This window comes from Schistocerca piceifrons, unplaced genomic scaffold (genome assembly GCF_021461385.2).
Source record: "Schistocerca piceifrons isolate TAMUIC-IGC-003096 unplaced genomic scaffold, iqSchPice1.1 HiC_scaffold_425, whole genome shotgun sequence".
Taxonomy (NCBI): domain Eukaryota; kingdom Metazoa; phylum Arthropoda; class Insecta; order Orthoptera; family Acrididae; genus Schistocerca; species Schistocerca piceifrons.
Genome location: NW_025728651.1, coordinates 37501 through 47500, shown reverse-complemented (window position 1 = coordinate 47500; position 10000 = coordinate 37501). Strand labels below are relative to the sequence as shown.

Sequence of the window (10000 nt, the reverse complement as noted above, 5' to 3'; positions counted from 1 at the left end):
GCGGATTGCTCCGCGCGGGCGGCCGGCCCCATCTGCCGAGGGCGGAGGCCAGTGGCCGGATGGGCGTGAATCTCACCCGTTCGACCTTTCGGACTTCTCACGTTTACCCCAGAACGGTTTCACGTACTTTTGAACTCTCTCTTCAAAGTTCTTTTCAACTTTCCCTCACGGTACTTGTTCGCTATCGGTCTCGTGGTCATATTTAGTCTCAGATGGAGTTTACCACCCACTTGGAGCTGCACTCTCAAGCAACCCGACTCGAAGGAGAGGTCCCGCCGACGCTCGCACCGGCCGCTACGGGCCTGGCACCCTCTACGGGCCGTGGCCTCATTCAAGTTGGACTTGGGCTCGGCGCGAGGCGTCGGGGTAGTGGACCCTCCCAAACACCACATGCCACGACAGGCGGCAGCCTGCGGGGTTCGGTGCTGGACTCTTCCCTGTTCGCTCGCCGCTACTGGGGGAATCCTTGTTAGTTTCTTTTCCTCCGCTTAGTAATATGCTTAAATTCAGCGGGTAGTCTCGCCTGCTCTGAGGTCGTTGTACGAGGTGTCGCACGCCACACCGCCAGCCGGCTGTGCACGCTACCGAGAAAGTACCGGTATGCGAACCGCCAGGCGACGGGCGCGCATCGCACGTTTGAGGAGACGCGGCCGGCCCCACAGGCGGCCGCGACACTCCCAGGTCTGCGAAGCGGGGCAAACGCCGCGCGCTTCAGTATACGTAGCCGACCCTCAGCCAGACGTGGCCCGGGAACGGAATCCATGGACCGCAATGTGCGTTCGAAACGTCGATGTTCATGTGTCCTGCAGTTCACATGTCGACGCGCAATTTGCTGCGTTCTTCATCGACCCACGAGCCGAGTGATCCACCGTCCTGGGTGATCTTTTCTCAAGTTTCCGCCGTCTCTTTCGAGACGGTCGCATAGGCGGGAGTGAGGCGTGTGGCGGCCCCTGTTCCAGCGTTCTGTGTCCAACGGCCTCACGGCCGACGGGCGTCGTACGGCTCCACACCGGAGCGGACAGGCACTCGGGCGAAAGTCATTCAAAACCGGCGCCAGGCGCCAGGTGCCGCAGGCCAGCCGCTCCAGCGCTTCAGCGCTCGTACCACACAACATTGCCGCTAGTTTTGAGAGGCACGCGTGGTTCCGCACGCGGCGCACGGCTACTGCGAGCCGTACAGGTAGCGTGTTGCGCGACACGACACGCACATCGAAAGAGACATGCAGTCTAGTCGGTAATGATCCTTCCGCAGGTTCACCTACGGAAACCTTGTTACGACTTTTACTTCCTCTAAATGATCAAGTTTGGTCATCTTTCCGGTAGCATCGGCAACGACAGAGTCAATGCCGCGTACCAGTCCGAAGACCTCACTAAATCATTCAATCGGTAGTAGCGACGGGCGGTGTGTACAAAGGGCAGGGACGTAATCAACGCGAGCTTATGACTCGCGCTTACTGGGAATTCCTCGTTCATGGGGAACAATTGCAAGCCCCAATCCCTAGCACGAAGGAGGTTCAGCGGGTTACCCCGACCTTTCGGCCTAGGAAGACACGCTGATTCCTTCAGTGTAGCGCGCGTGCGGCCCAGAACATCTAAGGGCATCACAGACCTGTTATTGCTCAATCTCGTGCGGCTAGAAGCCGCCTGTCCCTCTAAGAAGAAAAGTAATCGCTGACAGCACGAAGGATGTCACGCGACTAGTTAGCAGGCTAGAGTCTCGTTCGTTATCGGAATTAACCAGACAAATCGCTCCACCAACTAAGAACGGCCATGCACCACCACCCACCGAATCAAGAAAGAGCTATCAATCTGTCAATCCTTCCGGTGTCCGGGCCTGGTGAGGTTTCCCGTGTTGAGTCAAATTAAGCCGCAGGCTCCACTCCTGGTGGTGCCCTTCCGTCAATTCCTTTAAGTTTCAGCTTTGCAACCATACTTCCCCCGGAACCCAAAAGCTTTGGTTTCCCGGAGGCTGCCCGCCGAGTCATCGGAGGAACTGCGGCGGATCGCTGGCTGGCATCGTTTATGGTTAGAACTAGGGCGGTATCTGATCGCCTTCGAACCTCTAACTTTCGTTCTTGATTAATGAAAACATACTTGGCAAATGCTTTCGCTTCTGTTCGTCTTGCGACGATCCAAGAATTTCACCTCTAACGTCGCAATACGAATGCCCCCGCCTGTCCCTATTAATCATTACCTCGGGTTCCGAAAACCAACAAAATAGAACCGAGGTCCTATTCCATTATTCCATGCACACAGTATTCAGGCGGGCTTGCCTGCTTTAAGCACTCTAATTTGTTCAAAGTAAACGTGCCGGCCCACCGAGACACTCAATAAAGAGCACCCTGGTAGGATTTCAACGGGGTCCGCCTCGGGACGCACGAGCACGCACGGGGCGGTCGCACGCCTTCGGCTCGCCCCACCGGCAGGACGTCCCACGATACATGCCAGTTAAACACCGACGGGCGGTGAACCAACAGCGTGGGACACAAATCCAACTACGAGCTTTTTAACCGCAACAACTTTAATATACGCTATTGGAGCTGGAATTACCGCGGCTGCTGGCACCAGACTTGCCCTCCAATAGATACTCGTTAAAGGATTTAAAGTGTACTCATTCCGATTACGGGGCCTCGGATGAGTCCCGTATCGTTATTTTTCGTCACTACCTCCCCGTGCCGGGAGTGGGTAATTTGCGCGCCTGCTGCCTTCCTTGGATGTGGTAGCCGTTTCTCAGGCTCCCTCTCCGGAATCGAACCCTGATTCCCCGTTACCCGTTACAACCATGGTAGGCGCAGAACCTACCATCGACAGTTGATAAGGCAGACATTTGAAAGATGCGTCGCCGGTACGAGGACCGTGCGATCAGCCCAAAGTTATTCAGAGTCACCAAGGCAAACGGACCGGACGAGCCGACCGATTGGTTTTGATCTAATAAAAGCGTCCCTTCCATCTCTGGTCGGGACTCTGTTTTTTTTTTTTTTTTTTTTTTTTTTTTTTTTTTTTTTTTTTTTTTTTTTTTTTTTTTTTTTTTAAAAAAAAAAAAAAAAAAAATTCTTTATTATCTAAATCATTATAATGATACAAGTTTGACCCACTACCTTACTACATTAGTGGGTCCTATTAGTGATTCATTTTTATTACATTTTTGCAGCTTAGTGTACTTATTAGTGGGAGCTACAGTTAACATTAATAAACAATGGGCATCTAATCTACTTGTGTTGCTTATACTAATTCCTATTATTAATCTAATTTATACATATTTACTGCAGCGTTACATGCGTGCCAGTGAAGATATAAACCTACTTTTACTGCCCTGCTCTTCGAGCTAACCCCGAAGAGCATGCCCCTGGCACTGGGCGGGCCTCGATGTTTATTCGCTGCAGTCCCTATCTTAATTTCCTATGTCTAATTCCTACAAACTACTCTATCCTACGTCATGTCCGGTAAGTGTGTGTCGCAATCGGTTGTTGTTCCCTACTCCCCCTAGTCCTGCACGTGGCGGTTCCCAACTTAGAGGTAGTCGGCCAGTCCACGCACAGGCGGTATGGGAGCAGGGCTCTTGGACTCAGTTGGTGGTTATTGTCGCTCATTTTTTTAATGTATTTCTCCTAAGTAGTCGATTAATACTTTGCGTGATATCTCGTTAGCCAGGGTGTTCAAGGTCTGAAACGTTTCTTCTCGTCTAAGTAATTGGTATGTGTCTCGGTTGGGTAATCTGTCTCGTAGTCCGTTGGCGATATCATTGAAGAGGGGACACTCATAGACCACGTGCTCAGGCGTGCCCTCCGGATCGCCACAGTCACACGCTGGTGTCGCCCTTTTCCCAAACCGACATAAATATGTCGGGTAGGGTCCATGGCCAGTGAGAAAGTGGATCAACCCTCGCGTGGGCTCAAAGTACTTCAGGCCAAGTCGCTCCCTCACCTCGGGTAGGAACTGGAAAGTTCTTCGTCCAGTCTCTTCTGCTTCCCAAAACTCCTGCCAGAGCTCTTCCCCTTTTGACCTTATCTCTCTTTTGTCCCTTAATCTGATACCCATGATCTCAGCAATTTTCTCATTATTTCCCCTCTTGGCCCAATACCAAGCCGCCTGTTCTCTAATCTTTATATCCAGGGGACAGAGCCCCATTATTATTAATAGGGCTCCCCCTGGAGATGTTCTATAGGCCCCTACTGATCTTAATATCATGCTTCTCTGAACCCTTCTCACTGCCATGGCGGGCACCACCCTCGTGAGCCTGTGCGCCCAGACTCCCGAGCCGTAGCCCACTACTGAGGTTAGAATACTATTATGGTAAAGTCTAATTAGGTGTGGAGGAAGATGAAATCTTTTGTGGCCTATGGAGATTAAGTTATTTAATATCTGAAGGGCTCTCTGGGTGACTGTTTCAATATGCTTCCCAAAATTCCACCTCTCATCAATGATAACTCCCAGGTAACGTGTCTCTCGTCGTCGGAGAACTGGTGAACCATCTATTCTAACAGTCGGGTTTCTAATAAGGTTCCCTTTCAGTAGTAAGTAAGTCGATTTACTAGGTGATATCGTCATTTTTGTCGATTGGCACCACTTCTGAAGTTTGTCTAGTGCTGTCTCTATTTTTGGTTCTATGTCTTCGCGGCTACGGCCGCCAACCAACAGGAGGAGGTCATCCGCGTAGGCTATCACCTCTAGCACCTCATTGCTTTGTTGCAATTTATCTAGTAATGGCTCCATATGGATATCCCAGAAAAGGGGTCCTAAGACAGAGCCTTGGGGACATCCTTTAGTGATTACCTTTCCAACTCTTTCGCTAGACGATGATAACCAGACCTCCCGATCCTTACAATAGCTCCTCAGGCAGCCATATAGCGGCCCTGGACACTCTTTCTCCCGCAAGCAGGAGAAGAGCGAAGGCCACCAAAGGTTGTCAAAGGCGCCACTGATATCCACCATGATGCCAACCACGTATTTATGCGGGGTCGAGCTACAGACCTCAGCCGCCAGAGCAATAGCATCAGATGCTGATCGCCCCGGCCTAAAACCGAACTGCCTGTCACTCACCCCGCACAACACTCGGTGTGCCGTCAATCTGTCAGCCAGCAGTTTCTCTAATATTTTACCGAATATGTCCAACAGGCAAATCGGCCTGTAAGATTTCACATTTGCTGGGTCCTTGTCTATTCCTTTCTTTATGATGATTACATTTGCTGTTTTCCATCTCTTCGGAAATTTCCTCTGTCGGAGACACTCGTTGTACAGATGCGTTAATGGCGCAGTTAATTGTGGCGCCAGAAACTGCACCACCTCCGCCACAATGCCGTCCGGCCCAGGAGCTTTACCTATTTTCAGTGATCTTATATGAGCTGCCACCTCCTCCTCTGAAAAAGGGTAGACAGCCGTCTCATTTCCGTATTCCTCCTGGTCTTCGTTTCTAAGTTGTTTCTGCCCTTCTGTTTCCCCTTCCGCATTGTCGTCAGGCAGCAGAGACTGGAGGAGGACCCCCGCAGTTTCCTGCCAGGACTCCGTCATCCTGTCTCCGTACCTGACTGTTGATAACTCCAGAGGAGAGCGGATTTTTTCCCTTACCAGCTTGTATGGGAGCCCCCATGGGTCCGTGACCAGCTGGTTAAGCACGAAATTCTCCCAACTTCGCATCCTAACTTCGCGTAGTTCCTTTTGGAACTTCTGCTTTTCCTCCCTGTATAATATCTGCCACCTTTGGCGTTCTTGCCAGACGACACTGCGCTGGTAGTGCCTTCTTAACCTTCTGACAGATCGACGCAGTTCACCTAGTTCTGCAGTCCATGGTGACGGAGAGGCCGCCATGGCCCTCCTCCTTGTAGGTACGGCTGCCTTCACCGCTCTTGTCACTGCATTCACCAGCTCCTCTGTTCTTTGGTCAATGTCTATGTCTAGATACATGTCACCTTCAGGTAATGGAGGAATGTCACACTCCCTTGCTAGGCGCTCCCAGTCAGCTCTTCTATAATTTAGTTGCACCTCCCACCCCGTGGCCCAGCGGCACTCTCTTTCGCCCAAGGTAAAGGATATCAAGTTGTGATCGCTTGTGGTGGCATTCTCTAGTACTCTCCAATTTTGAATAGAGTTAACCAAATTTGGTGTTATGAGGGTCACATCAATATTTGTGCCCTGTCCTCCCCCTGCAGCATATGTAGGAGGATTTCCAGGCCTGTTAGCCACCACAAGTTGTGATGCCATTATAAGTTCCTCAACTCTGTTTGCATGTATTAGCTCTAGAATTACCACAGTTATCCAAGTAACGTGGGTACGATCTAAGGAACCATAACTGATTTAATGAGCCATTCGCGGTTTCACCTTAATGCGGCTTGTACTGAGACATGCATGGCTTAATCTTTGAGACAAGCATATGACTACTGGCAGGATCAACCAGGGAGCTGCGTCAACTAGAGCTGAGCAGCCGGCCGCCCGGGAGTGTGTCCCGGGGGCCCGCGCGAACACGCAAGCGTCCGCTCAATCATTCTGCAAACAGGAGGAGGCTGAGCTCCCCTGCACAATACACCTCGAAACCCTCTCAGGTCCCGGCGGCGCGCAGCGCCGTCCCAAGTACTTGGTCGGGTTCGAGAGAGGCGCAATCGCCCGGAGTTAGGCGAGTAGACGCTTTCGGTGCGACCACCCGTGCTCCCAACTGAGCTTGCCGCTGCCGACAGAGGCCCGGGAGCGTGCTGTCGTGGCATTGCCGGCGGGAGACAACACGCGCCACCTACGGTGACCGGCAGCTCCAACGCCAGCGCCACAGAAGGACAAAAGCCCCACTTGGGTGCCGAAGCGAACTCTCCCAGCACAGCGCACACGCCAACACATCCGCACAGCTGCGATACAAACCACCAGCGAGAACCGCTGGGGCGACCGAGCAGCAGACGGCGTCGCGGCGCCGAGCGCCGGGCGGCGGCGCATCCTCAACGCACACAGTCCTCAATCGGACCAGCACACTGCAGATGTCCACCGCGCTTCGCACCGGGCCCGCGAGGACCTACTTTGGCCGCACGGCGCCGCGCGCAGGGTGCGCCGGCGCGCAGCTGCGACGCCTGCCGCGTCCGTCGGCCGGCGCGCCTGCCACTGGCCGCCCCCACCAGCCGGCTGTAGCGCGTGCGCCCACGCACCGCGCGGCCAGCACGCCGGGAGGCGCCCCCTCACCGGCCGGGGACGGTCCCACCCAGCCACCGCCGCGTATCGCTTCACACCCAGATGCCGTTCAGTTTCGTCGGCATGGTGGGTATCGCTGGAACAACCGGTTAGTACCTCAACCTATCGTCGCCATCACCGATTCACCCCTAGCGAGAACAACCGCACCACAACGGGTTACCATTTCTTCATTTGCGTAACTTCACCAGAAAACGTAGGCGTCCATCGCCATTTGCAACTTCAACCATTATTGCATGCCTGTGTCAGGTGTCACGCCACACTACGTCTGCCCACATACACGCAACAAAATGTGCACGCCTAGACAATACGTGGAAGGTGGCCCCCGTACGTATGCGATGTCCATTGCTCGAACGACTGTCAACCGGCTTCTGTAGCATGTCGCAGATATGGAACGCGCTGCACCATGCCATCACGGTGTGTGAGGAGAGACGACTAGGTCCGAATACATCAACAGACAGCTCATGCTGATCGCCATCCACGGCGTCCGTTCCTCCCACACGTCTCTATGGCGTACCACACTGCAATCCAGCTCTCATAGGGAGACGACACGTAGCTGCGTGCACAATATTTGCACTGTATGGTCCGCCGTTTTTGGGCGCAGTCGTTGTACGGTCACACATGTGCCACGATGTATCATTCAGTACATAAGGACGAATGTGCAGTACAGATTGTGGTTCACGCGTACGACATCAGCGGACAGTTGACACAGGCCGCACCACAACGTAGCCTGCGTACGTCGCATGCGAAGGGCATTGAACATGCAAACTTGTCACCAACCACCTTGCGAAGGCAGGGGGCAAGGTGGGGACGTGGGGAGAGGTGGGGGGGGGGGGGGGGCGGCATGTACGCCCTGCTGCCATCCACATTACAGTGTACAGCAGGAGCATGTGGAAAGTCAGCAAGACTTGCAAGGTGTTTAACATGAAGCGATACACAGGGGAGCGGGCAGTGCGAGTAGCGAACTATATTGCGAGGGTTGCGGGTGGGCAACACTACACTAATTGAACGAGTCGTATAACAATTACAGAGCAGGTTTAGGCGACAACGTGGGTTACGATAGGCGACAACGTGGGTTACGTTAGGGGACAACGTGGGTTACGTTAGGGGACAACGTGGGTTACGTTAGGGGACAACGTGGGTTACGTTAGGGGACAACGTGGGTTACGTTAGGGGACAACGTGGGTTACGTTAGGGGACAACGTGGGTTACGTTAGGGGACAACGTGGGTTAGGTTAAGGCACAACATGGGTTAGGTTAAGGCACAACATGGGTTAGGTTAAGGCACAACATGGGTTAGGTTAAGGCACAACATGGGTTAGGTTAAGGCACAACATGGGTTAGGTTACGGCACAACATGGGTTAGGTTAAGGCACAACATGGGTTAGGTTAGGGGACAACATGGGTTAGGTTAGGGGACAACATGGGTTAGGTTAAGGCACAACATGGGTTAGGTTAAGGCACAACATGGGTTAGGTTAGGGGACAACATGGGTTAGGTTAGGGCACAACATGGGTTAGGTTAGGGGACAACATGGGTTAGGTTAGGGGACAACATGGGTTAGGTTAGGGGACAACATGGGTTAGGTTAGGGGACAACATGGGTTAGGTTAGGGGACAACATGGGTTAGGTTAGGGGACAACATGGGTTAGGTTAGGGGACAACATGGGTTAGGTTAGGGGACAACATGGGTTAGGTTAAGGCACAACATGGGTTAGGTTAGGGGACAACATGGGTTAGGTTAGGGGACAACATGGGTTAGGTTAGGGGACAACATGGGTTAGGTTAGGGGACAACATGGGTTAGGTTAGGGGACAACATGGGTTAGGTTAAGGCACAACATGGGTTAGGTTAGGGCACAACATGGGTTAGGTTAGGGCACAACATGGGTTAGGTTAGGGCACAACATGGGTTAGGTTAGGGGACAACATGGGTTAGGTTAGGGGACAACATGGGTTAGGTTAGGGGACAACATGGGTTAGGTTAGGGGACAACATGGGTTAGGTTAGGGGACAACATGGGTTAGGTTAGGGGACAACATGGGTTAGGTTAGGGGACAACATGGGTTAGGTTAGGGGACAACATGGGTTAGGTTAGGGGACAACATGGGTTAGGTTAGGGGACAACATGGGTTAGGTTAAGGCACAACATGGGTTAGGTTAAGGCACAACATGGGTTAGGTTAGGGGACAACATGGGTTAGGTTAGGGGACAACATGGGTTAGGTTAGGGGACAACATGGGTTAGGTTAAGGCACAACATGGGTTAGGTTAGGGGACAACATGGGTTAGGTTAAGGCACAACATGGGTTAGGTTAGGGGACAACATGGGTTAGGTTAGGGGACAACATGGGTTAGGTTAAGGCACAACATGGGTTAGGTTAAGGCACAACATGGGTTAGGTTAAGGCACAACATGGGTTAGGTTAGGGGACAACATGGGTTAGGTTAGGGGACAACTTGGGTTAGGTTAGGGGACAACATGGGTTAGGTTAAGGCACAACATGGGTTAGGTTAAGGCACAACATGGGTTAGGTTAGGGGACAACATGGGTTAGGTTAGGGGACAACATGGGTTAGGTTAGGGGACAACATGGGTTAGGTTAAGGCACAACATGGGTTAGGTTAGGGGACAACATGGGTTAGGTTAAGGCACAACATGGGTTAGGTTAGGGGACAACATGGGTTAGGTTAGGGGACAACATGGGTTAGGTTAAGGCACAACATGGGTTAGGTTAAGGCACAACATGGGTTAGGTTAAGGGACAACATGGGTTAGGTTAGGGGACAACTTGGGTTAGGTTAGGGGACAACATGGGTTAGGTTAAGGCACAACATGGGTTAG

General features: G+C 52.5%; 1 non-coding gene and 1 pseudogene across 1 annotated transcript; both read right to left on the bottom strand.

Annotated features, from left to right (window-relative positions):
• LOC124749032 overlaps positions 1-537 on the bottom strand; it is a 4220-nt pseudogene extending 3683 nt beyond the window's left edge.
• A 188-nt stretch (positions 538-725) lies between these two features.
• On the bottom strand, positions 726-880 carry LOC124749036. Its single transcript, XR_007011779.1, has one exon. It is a non-coding gene; the product is annotated as a 5.8S ribosomal RNA (ribosomal RNA).
• Positions 881-10000: the final 9120 nt, after the last annotated feature.